Source organism: Myxine glutinosa, chromosome 1 (genome assembly GCF_964187855.1).
Source record: "Myxine glutinosa chromosome 1, kmMyxGlut1.1, whole genome shotgun sequence".
NCBI classification, from domain to species: domain Eukaryota; kingdom Metazoa; phylum Chordata; class Myxini; order Myxiniformes; family Myxinidae; genus Myxine; species Myxine glutinosa.
Genome location: NC_136261.1, coordinates 29,152,288 through 29,164,394, shown reverse-complemented (window position 1 = coordinate 29,164,394; position 12,107 = coordinate 29,152,288). Strand labels below are relative to the sequence as shown.

The following is a 12,107-nucleotide window of genomic DNA, read 5'->3' as shown; positions in this document are numbered from 1 at the left end:
GTGCTGACTAGGAGGGGAGTGTCGTTGAACCTGAAGGGAAAGGTGTATGCTGCATGTGTGAGAAGTGTTGTGATTTATGGGAGCGAGACATGGGTAATGAACATAGAGCAGCAACGAAGGCTGGAAAGGGTGGAAATGCGAATGGTTCGTTGGATGTGTGGAGTATCGTTGAGAGAGAGGAAGACAAATGATGAATTGCGAAAGATGATGGGAATGGAACCTGTGATGGATGCTGTGAAGAGAAACAGTTTGAGATGGTTTGGTCATGTGTTGAAGAAGGATGAAAGTGACTGGTTGAGAAGAGTGATGGAAATGAATGTAGAAGGAAGTAGAGGACGGGGAAGACCGAGAAAGACTTTGCTAAAGATGGTCGAAGAAGAAATGCGGACAAGGGGTTTAACAAGGGGAGATGCAGAAAATAGGGCAAAATGGAGAAGATTGTCATGGGGATCGCAAGGCTAACCCCCGCTCTTGCAGGGAAAATGGCCTTAAAATGCCTGTTGTTGTTTCACCTCTCTCGGCCACGAATTTCAAGTCATGAAGAAAACAGATTTCAAACATCTTACAAAATAAATAGAGCCTACTGCTCTTTTAGATAGCATGCCTAGCGTGCATGGAGACATAAGTTCTTTCTCAATCTTCTAAGAGAAAACAGGGTTGGAGAAAGTTCAAATCATTGAGGGTTTCCATCATTGTTACAAGTTCTATATTTTAAGTCTTTTTAATATGTATGTGTATATCGGTGTCGTATGAAAAGTCATATCATATAAAAAGTATACTATTTATACAAGATCAGACGGACAAAGGACTATATCCTCCTATTCTCTAATCGAACTTACTTTGCTGCGTGGTTATAAAACTCGATAACATCATATTTCAAGCTGAATGCCCGCCTCTAACGCGAGCCTAAAGAATTGTTGTATATTTCATAGAATGCAGTTAACATTGATTAATATACCGTATTTTCCGGTGTATCAACCGCTGTTTTTTTACCGACGGGAAAACCCTAAAAAAGGGGGTGCGGTTGATACACAGTAACAGAAAAATTTGTGCATTGAAAAACTGTCATATCAACAGGATGTGATCTTTATATTACTTTGGGGTTGTGGGGATACAATGATGAATGATCGTCAATTACGTTACTAAGGTCGGTTCAACGCCGATTACTGCTGCCAGTCAAAATACAAGAAAGTTTGAAGTTTGTAATATTTGATTTTTCTATGCGTGTTTGAAAATGTGTACTTTCACTAGTCCTCTTTGAATGACAGGTCACATAGAGAATAGTGTGTGCTACATAAAGATAGGATTAAGTCACAAAACAAAAGCGTCAACATGGTAAACAGGATGTTTTGCATGGGACATTATGACGTGCCTATTGTCTAACCAACGCCGCGGTAAGGCCATATAAAAATAAAAAGTAGTTGAGCGTCCTTTTTTCTCAAAAGTTCGGGTAGGGAGGGAGGTTTTTATTTTTATTTTTTATATTTTTTTCCTACTTTCCATTGAGTTTTGTTGACGTGGAAAAATATGAAATAAAGACTCCTTTCTCCTCAAAATGATTTTATTTCTTCATTCATCGGGTTCCATCCTGTGATCCGTGGCCGTGTCTGCAGCCAACACAAATTTGAGAAATGAGCCAAGAGTCTTTGTCACATCAGAAACTTTGCAAGCTGGTGAAACTTTCGTCATGTCAGTTTTACTGGGGCCGGCGAATACTTTGACAAAAGTACCGCGTGTATCGTCATGCAATGGCTCCCTATCCCCATCATACTTGCCGTCTGAGAACTCTGCATAGAAGTCTGAGATTGTAACATCCAACTCGATATTGCACGCAAACCAGTCCTTCACCGTCTTGGAAGAGCCCTCATGGGCTATTGATGCGATCACAATAGGCATTTCAAGCCGATTCTAGCACGAATCAATACAGATTTCAGCGGGAAAAATCTCAATAGCCGCCATGAATGGCCAACGTAAAATGGGTGAAGTTGCCCGAGGCACTTGCGACGCTCTGCGCAGCACGCACCGCGCATGCGGTGCAGAACGGCGCCAAATTTGAATGTGAAAAGATCGTTTTTTATGATTTTTTTTCAAAATTAAAAATAAAAAAAGTTTCGGGTCGGGTGTGTTTCGTAGGGTCGGGCGGGGACGATCAACAACTCTTTTGTTTTTATCTGGCCTAACCTATTGAAGTCGGCTTTGATGCCGCCGCATGGGCTGGGCGAATGTATAAAACGGAGAGGTCAACGGGGAGTTTCACCATTCGTTCTATCCTGTTCGAGCTATCAAGACCAAGATTCACCATTTGCTTCTATCCTGACCAAGACCGAGCTTCACCATTCGCTTCTATCCTAACCAAGACTACGAGATGGCACCGCGATCATTCACAACAGCTTTCAAGCTCCGTGCCTGCAGGTTTGCAGAAGAGTTTAGTAATCGGGCGGCCGGCCGACACTTCGGAATCGACGAGTCCGTCATTAGACGCTGGCGGACTAACAAGCAGACGCTGGAGACGATGCCGAAGAAGAAGAAGGCGATGAGGGGCAAAGCAGCCCAGTGGCCGGCCTTGGAGGAGAGACTGCTAATGTGGGTGAGAGAGAAGCGAGCCGAGGGACACGCCATCGCGACACTAGCGTTGCGACTCCAGGCCCGACTCATCGCCAGGGAAACGGGTCGATGACTTCACGTCCAGTACGTCTTGGCCATACAGGTTCATGGGTCGTCATGGCCTTTCCATTCGCCGGCGAACCCACATCGCACAGTCTCCCTGATGACATAGCAGAGAAGACTGCTAATTTTCAGAAGTTCGTGATCAAGTTCCGCAAGCAGCACGACTATCCCCTAAGCCGCATCGGCAACGCAGATCAGACGCCGCTGACCTTCGATGTGCCTCGAGGGACCACCATCTCGGCCAAAGGTGACAAGTCGGTGTCCATCACTACAACGGGTCATGAGAAAGATCGTTTTACGGTTATGCTAGCGTGCACCGCTGATGGGGGAGAGCTGCCGCCGTATATCATCTTCAAGAGGAAGGCGCCACCAAAGGATAAATTTCCTCCGGGTGTAATCGTTCGTGCCCAGGCCAAGGGGTGGATGGACCAAGCGCTGGTAGATGACTGGCTGCGCGTCGTGTGGGGGAGACGAGTTGGTGGGCTTTCGTGGCGACGGAGCATGCTCGTCCTCGACGCCTTCCGTTGTCACAAGACGGAGGAGACCAAGTCAACGCTGAGGGGGCTCAACACTGATCTGGTGATGATCCCGGGTGGCATGACGTCGCTGCTGCAGCCGCTAGACGTTTCGGTCAACAAGCCGTTCAAAGACGGTCTGCGGCGCTGTTGGTCGGAGTGGATGCTGTCGGGGGACAAGACCTTCACCAAGACTGGGAGGATGAAGAAGGTGGACCTCCCGACGATCTGTAGCTGGATACTGAAGGTCTGGGAGGAGTTGCCGGCAGCCATCATCGAGCGGGCCTTCCTCAAGTGCTGCATATCTAATGCCCTTGATGGCACTCAAGATGACATCATCTGGGAGGATGAAGTGGCAGTGACCGACGATGGAGAAGAGGATAACGACGACGAGGATCTCGCCTACCCCGACTCGGATTGGACTGAAGAAACGGATGACGAGGACTTCTTCGGATTTTAGAGACTAAACCCAACGGCCCTTTTCAGGGCCCCACATTGGCAAGAAAGAATAATTATAATGTTTTAAAAATTCTCTTTCAACTCATTTCATCTATTTTCACTCTTTCTCTGTCTTCAGTTTCTCTTTCCTTTCATCATATTTCACTTTCCATTTTATTTATTTATTCTCTTCTCTTTTTTAAATTTTCCTGATTTTTTTTTTTTTTTTTTTTTTGAAGTCGAAAATCGGGGGTGCGGTTGATACACGGGTGCGGTTGATACACCGGAAAATACGGTATGTATTCATAAAGTTTACGTATTTGCAATGGCAAGGTCGAGGCTCAGGGGAATTCACTTGATTTACTCAAATTACGTACGCAAATTAATTTTGCTTCCACAGTCCCCTATCTGGTCATATAATGACCACAATATAGAAGCCAAATTAATTGTTTGAGTCACAGTAGTCAGGTTCACTATGTTTTTTCGTTCAAAATTTTGGTAGATTAGCAAAACTATACATTTCTGGAATACTCAGAGCATGAGGAATCCAAAAATTAATGTTTGCATTTGCATAGACACCTTTGCGAAAATGACCCTCAGGACAGTGATGAAGATCTGTAAAAGCATATTCCTGAACGGTGTAGACCTCGTAGATCCTGTGTATAGGACTTATAGTTCAATCTGATACTAACAAGGCTGCTTTCTTGCTTTATAAACCCATACCTATAACTTCAAAGGACTTGCAATATCATGTATTATGTAATACAGTTATATCACAAATATAAAGACAATGGTTTTCAATTACCTTTGTTTATTGCTTTTCTATAATCCTGAGCACTATTTTGAGGCCTTTATTGGATTCCTTAACCCAGAAAACATAGGATTAGCATATTTAATTAAGTTTCTAGGTTGACTAGAAGCCGAGATAGCGCAAAATATGTATTTTATGGCGGCCATTTTGAAAATCCAAAATGGCGGCCATGCAGGTGTCTGCAAATGCCAACATTGATTTTCGGATTCTCCAGGCTCTGATGATTCCAAAAATGTACAGGTTTGCTAATCTCCCAAAATTTTGAACGAAATTCGATTTGTTAACTTCGTGAACCTGACTCTTCATCACTGTCCTGAGTGTCATTTTCGCAAAGGTGTCTATGCAAATGCAAACATTAATTTTTGGATTCCTCATGCTCTGAGTATTCTAGAAATGTATAGTTTTGCTAATCTACCAAAATTTCGAACGAAATTATATTTGTTAACATAGTGAACCTGACTACAGGTTGACTCCATTTTTGAGGAACAATCGTTCAGTTTTTTAACCCGCTTCCACAAATAATTTACCTCTACCTCAACCTATGGCATGCATACACCATCCTGATGGAAAAGTTTGTTTGTTATTAGGCATCGTCTTGCATGTTGAATCCCTCCGTCGTTGACAGTTCAGTCTGTTGTGGAGCTCTTTCATTCAAGTGATCCACTTCCTTTAACATTTGGCAATTATTCATGTGTGATTCTCTGCAGCAGGATGAATGCTGGAACTCTGTGCTCCTGTCATCAAAGAGTGACCCTTACAGGTCACAATCTTTTCTGTGCTTGCATGCACAATCTGCCACGTTTCAGCAGCTCGCAAGCCATTGCACGTTGAATCACCAATATGGTTGTAGATGGGCAAGATCACAAAACGACCCTGCACAGCAGGCAGCATCACTGCCATTCTTACAACAAGCATTAGCAGATCTTCACCAAGGCTGTTGTCCAGTTTCATTTGACCTGCCCTCTCAAGCAGAGAGTGTGAGGAGCTGCACAAATCCCACTAAATCAGCAGAATTGTGTGAGGTGAGGACCAAAGCTGGAGGTGCATCGATGAAGGCTCCAGGATCATGATGTCCATGCATGATGCACATCAGCAGAGCCATGAAGGCCCAGTGTCCAGCAGTCCCATCCAGGACTCGCCCTCCTTTGGCAATCAGCAGAGTCGTGATGTCATGTTGGAACATCAGGCAGGAGCTGTAGTTTGACATGCCAATGGAAGAAAAACTTTGGCAGTTGATGTGAGCTCCAAAAACAGGTGTGCACTGAAGCAGATGGTCGCTTTCAGCCCACATATAACAATGTGAGTAGTGTATATATGTTGCTTCTGGGACACACTCATTTTCCCATTGACTTACATGTTAATTTTCCTCTTAACCTCATTGCCCATTAACACCTCTATTTCTCCCATCCTAATCTTTATGAACCTTTTGTCTATAGTACCCATCCTTAATGTTGTTCATTAGACCACTCAAACACTACAAATATTTGTTTTCCCTTATAGACCTATAATCCTTCTTCTACATATCATCTGGCAGATTATCTTTGACCCACTCAAACATCGACCCATTCACTTACATGTTAATTTTCCTCTCACCTCTTTACGAACCTTTTAGCCTTTTGACACCTATCCTTAATGTTGTTCATTAGACCACTCAAACAATGATCCCCCCTTGGTCTTATGGTACTCTTACGATCAATGATCCCGAGTAGACCACTCAAACATTGATCCTACAAATATTTGTTTATGCATGGGAAATAATTTAATTCTCTTGCCACTCTCTTCACCATCTAATATATTAACAAAGTATATGTTTGAGTTTGGTTCTTTATCAAGATATTTTAACTGAGCTAAGATAAAATGGTAAACCTCCCTCAATGTTCTTGTTTGAGCGCCTCCAGTGCCACATACCATTTTAAAATTAAAGTATATATTTTCCTGACAACCATCAGTTTTCCGTCCACTCAAAAATATTTCCATCTTTTTTACCCAATTCACCGGTATTTAAATTGATTCTCTTATTTGTTTTTTAATTTTTTTTACCAGTTGTCTTTTCAATTATACCTATTTGATATTTTTCACATTCGTTATGTTTACCATTTATATACCAAGGTTGATTACACCTCCACTCTTTAGTCTGGTTGGTACTTGGTTCTATCATTTATATAATAGTAAAAAGGCGGCGGTAGCCCGTTAAAATCCCTAACCCCCCTTTTTAACTTATCACTTATATACTTATATAACCATAAGGGAGACTATCAATTCCATTTTCTAAAATAAACCTCTTATCATCAAAAGCCCCCAATGCTTTCTTATTCACCTCTTCTGAATATAATTTATGTTTATAACTTCTTATTCCATTAATCTTTCTAAACTCTTCTTTCTTTGTTGTTAAACAGTTATAATAATCCTTAAAGTTTATTGTTTCTTTAATAACATTTTTCTTTGCACCTTTTAACTTCTTATCAGTCTTTTCAATGTTATTCACAATGTATTTATAAGCATAAGCCTTAGACCTCAATCGCACAAATTCACTCATGACATTTCCTCCTAATTCATCCTTAAACTTTCCAATCACCTTTTTATTTTTAGAAGAGAACAACTCACTCTCTGGACTGTAATTACTAGTGTCATAGATATTAATGTCCTTTTTCATGTCTGAATAAACATCATCAGTATTAATTTGCAAAATAAAACTATCTGTATCCATATAAAGTAGATTAACATCATTTTGATATTTCTTCCTCAAGTTATTATAAAAGTAATCATACGTTAATGACTTTGATAAATCAAGAATTGATGTTCCAATATAAATTGGTTTGTCCATTTCAATACTCTTTAATCAAATGGATCGCACAAAAGTTCTCAGTAAAGACCTCAGCTCTAGTAAAACTCGGTCTATTAATTAATTTTGATGCTTGTTTCCAAGATGTTGATGGTCTGATATTTTGTCTTTTCCTCACATTTTCCATGGTCTCACCAAAGACCGCATTATTCATCAATTTATAAAAGTCTTTCTCAAAATCTGTTTTTGACTCTGTTCTTCTTTGTGTATTAAAATCAATGTACCCCTTTAACCAATGACTTTGATTGAACTTTAGAACCCTATGGATCTTCTCTACTCTTAGACCTTTTGATAAATATTGTCGCAAATTTCTTTGGTGTAGAACATAATTTTTCTTGTTATATAATGTAGTAAGTAATTTTTCTGTTGATTCACCTATATTAAATGATTGTTGATAATCACTTAACCACTCCTTCTTTGGACTTTCCTTTTCATAAGCAAATGGGAGATCTTTGTGTAGGTTATGAAGTTCCTCTGGATATTTCAAATCAACTTCAAAATAATAACCAACTTTTTCTTTATCCAATTCTTTTTGTGTAGAGATACATACATCTTGTAAAACCTTTTTGTAGTCTTTTTCCTTTACCCATCTAAGTTTTCCATAAGGAAGAGCCTGAGACATTGCCCAGCCATACAGGTTGTTTGCGTCATAGTACATCAAGTAAGAACTCTCTTTCATTGAATCATAATTTGGAAGATATTTGTTATTTGCTTTCGCGTATCTACTCGAGCAGACTTGTGAAATTCCACCTCTTTTTGCCTTTTCAATCATCAAAAGCATATCAACATCGGTTATCAAATCCAAAGCTTGTTTTGTCATTTTCAACATCGCACTCCAGGCCAATCCGGGTCCTGTGTAGTAGTGAGCAGGATCCAATCCATATCCATTGCGACAAACAGATCTAAAGGCTTCAAATACATCGGCCAATAAAAGCACATCAGTTTTGAGATACAAATCGTGATACTCGCCAAGATTCTTGAAGTTATATTTTTCCCAAACATTTTGTGCGTGTACATAATCTTTATCAGATATATGACTGTTGTTTAATTTGTTATAGAAATTTTCTTTTGAAGGAAGTTGTGTTTCATTGAATCTCTCAAATGAGTCCATATAGTCATAGGGGTAAATTCCCTTTTGTGTTAGAAAATCTTTATCTAAAAAATACTCTGAAAGACATGGAAACTCTTTTAGATTTTGAACCAAGTTAGCCAATGGACTTGCCATGAATTTAAATGTATCAAGAAATCTGATATGAGTAATAGGAGATGTGTGAATTGTTTTTGTGAATGAAATGTATTTCTGATCCGTGTTTGGAATTGCTGAGATACTTCCAGAAGTCTTTGAGAGTTCCTTGATAAATAGATGTGTATCATAATGAGCGTTGTTATGAAGAAAAACAGGAATGAAAGAGGGGAGTTGATAATTAATATTACAACTTTGATGAGCCGGACCTCTATATTTACCAGTGAGATGACAATGGTCTCTAACCTTTAGACCTTTACCAATTTTCTTCTCACAAATATGACAGGCAACCTTTGGCTGTCTAAATTCGCTTTTTTCTTTACTTGTTAAGGCAACTTTATGACAGGCAACTTTACTTTACATTTGGTTTATTGGTTTCTCTCATTATCTTGGTTAATCGGACACAGTCTTTTTCTAGTCGTTTCACAAACTCCTCTGGGGTATTTGAGCCTCTATACACCTCTAACTTGTTATATTCATCACCAACGGATGATTTGATATAATAACAAAAACCACAAGGAGTATGTTTTTGATATTTATTTGTGTATGCTTCTTTTGGATCTGGAGAAGCAGTATCAATTTTTTCTAAAATACTTTCAAAATCAGCATATATAACAAATGGATGTTTTATTGTTTTCTTTTCATCTTTGAATGTGATCTTTGAGCCTTTTTTAGGCATGTTGATTACCGTTGATTTATGTTCACCACAATAATTTGAATGTTTATCGAATCTTTCTTGTGTATGGAAGAAGTTAAGACAACGCATACAAATATATATTTTATTTGTTCTTTTATAATGAGATACTCTTTCATCATGAAAATGTGGAGGATGTAAGTGTGCTAGAATAGACCAGAGAAACCATTTAGTCTTTATTTTTGATATTGATAACTGCTTTTCTATTTTTGATAACACTGGGTAAATCAATTAAGAAGAAGCTTTTAGAGGATCTGATTTAAGAATATGAATGTCTGTGTAAATAATTTTTCCTATATTGAATCCACTTCCTACGATTGAATTATCCACATCTTGCTCTTGTTTAATAAGTTCATCATAGACTCCTGATGTTTTAAAATCTTGATATGAAGATATAAAGTGTGGCTCAGTTCTCATGTATGGTGTATCTATAACTCTTTCGTCCTTTGTCATTTCTAATTTTACTCCCATATAAAATTTAAGTGGTTTCATTTCTTTTAGTGTTTTTTCAATCAACGTTTGAACAGCAGGTTTAACTATTTCTACAGCATCAACTATAGACTCTGGTTGAGGAGGTTTGAAGTTAAAGACTCTTATTTTAATATGTCCTTTGAATGCACCATCAGAGTTTTTAGTTGTGATAAAATTTGATAAATGTTGATTTGTTTTAAGATGTATTTCGAAGCCTTTCTTGAGGATATTTTTATTACAGGCAGAGCAGTGTTTTGTTTCCTTCTGAATAGGAGATAGTAGGTGAAGTAGATTAAATGTGTGTTTGTTAGTTTTCAGGTGTCTTTTGTATTGTTTATATTCTTGTTCACAAACGTCGCAATACGTTGCTTTGATCATATTTATATAGCAAAATTATACTTGAAGTAAAACACCTTTTTAGAGGTTTTTTTAAAAGATGAAACTGTGCTTAAAGTAAAACACTTATAGAAGAAAGTGCCTTTTTACGGGCTTTTTATATATGAAACTATACTTAAACTAAAACACTTTTTCACTCAGATTCATCTGAGTCATAACTATCACATGAATACTCGGAATCATACTCAGTCATCAATAAAGCTACTCTCATAACTATCATTTGAGCACAAACTATTAGCATCATAACTATCATCTGAGTTCAATGAAATACTATCATTACTGTTGTCCGAGTTCAATAAAATAGTAAAATCTTCACTGCTGTAATGACTCATATTTAATTAGCAGGAAAAATATTCCCATCAATATGTATATACTTTCTTTCATTAACAGATTCAATCTCTACATTTTTAATATCAAAAGTTAACTTTAAATAATCTCTAACTATCATAGAACGAAATGACATTTCACCAGAAATATTAACATCATTCATTTTACGTAGATCTACACCCTTTGGATTATTAAAGTAAATACAAATTTCTCCACGAGTATTGTTGATGGTCTTATCATTCTTTTTCAAAGTATCGCGATCGATCACTTTTTCAAGCTTTGAATAAATTGCCAGGAGTAGAGGAGAAACTTTTGTTAGATTTACTTTAATGGATGTCTTTCCAGGTATAGTTAGAGCTCTTCCTTTAAATGAAATAGAGGAGCTCATGTTATTTTCCATAACTGGTTTTACCCAAAAATTTCCATATTTATCTTTGTTCAATTTAACATCTTTGACATATTTTTCTATATCTTCCACCGAAGTAGAGATTGATTGAAATTTGTCTTTTGTGCTTTGAAACATTGTATTTATTAATGAATAAACTTGCGTTTAGTTCAAGTAAAAATTTACTATATAAATATGATAAGTTCTGAAGGATATTTAGAATTTCCAGACTCTCCATATGATAAATTAGAGAATTGTCCGGCTTGTGATAGAATAGGGCTTAATAATGAGGGTTCATATAAACAATGTATTTTCTGTGATTTAATTTTAATTAATGATAATAAAAAATATAAAAAAATATATAACTCTTTTAAATTAGAACCAAAAATGAATTACTTTACAAGATTAATAAGAGAGATGAATGTTAAGTATTGTGATGATAATACACCATTTCTTTCAAGGGAAGAGACTATTTGTATTGAGGAAATGTATAAGGGTTAAATATTTATTATTCAAAATAATTTTAATGGAAATGTTAATACAAGATACTATATAAATAAAATAATGAATTATTTTGAAATTAAACCTGAACTCAGGATAAAATATAGAGTTTCTAAAATAGCTCAAAAAAAGTTAGATGACTTGTTTTCCAAATATATAAATGAATGATTTTTTACCCGTTTGGGAAAATAAGATAAAATTTAATAACCATAAAAACATTCCAAATTCATTGAGATGTCTAATAGTTGGTTCAAGCGGATGTGGAAAAACCTGTTTGCTTTTAAAGATGCTCCTTACCCCCAACTTTTTAGATTATGATAATTTAATAATTTTTACGAAGTCAAGTTTTCAACCCGAGTATCAGCTACTATCACAAGGTTTTAATGCGGGTCTTAAAAAGGAAGACATTATCGGTTTATTTAAACTTCAAAACAAACTAAATGATTGCAACATTGAGGATATAATACAACTATTTTGTGATACACAGAAATCAAAATCAAAACCCATAACTTGTATTCTCAGTGATAATACGGATGATATACCTTCACCTCAAGATTTAGATAAATCAAAAAAGAACCTCGTCATCTTTGATGATTGTGTTAATGAGAGAAACCAAACAGTAATGGATAGCTACTATACAAGAGGGAGACATTCTTCTTGTAATTGTATTTATCTTAGTCGGTCATATTTTCAACTCCCTCGGCGCTCAATAAGAAACAATGCCAATACTTTTATTTTATTTAAGTTAAATTCAATAGATGTAAATAATTTTTGGAGAGATAATTGCTCTACGTTATGTAATAAAAAAGAATTTGAA

General features: G+C 37.1%; 1 protein-coding gene across 4 annotated transcripts in view; it reads left to right on the top strand.

The window, feature by feature from the left end:
- LUC7L (LUC7 like) overlaps nt 1-12,107 on the top strand; it is a 74,963-nt gene that overhangs the window by 36,660 nt on the left and 26,196 nt on the right. For 2 of the 4 annotated variants that reach the window (XR_010983459.2, XR_010983458.2), the window contains one exon: nt 5,139-5,730. The exons of the other annotated variants lie outside the window; for them this stretch is intronic. The gene's annotated coding sequence lies outside the window, so the exon portion shown is untranslated. The remainder of the gene's footprint in view (nt 1-5,138; nt 5,731-12,107) is intronic. 4 annotated transcript variants of the gene reach the window in all.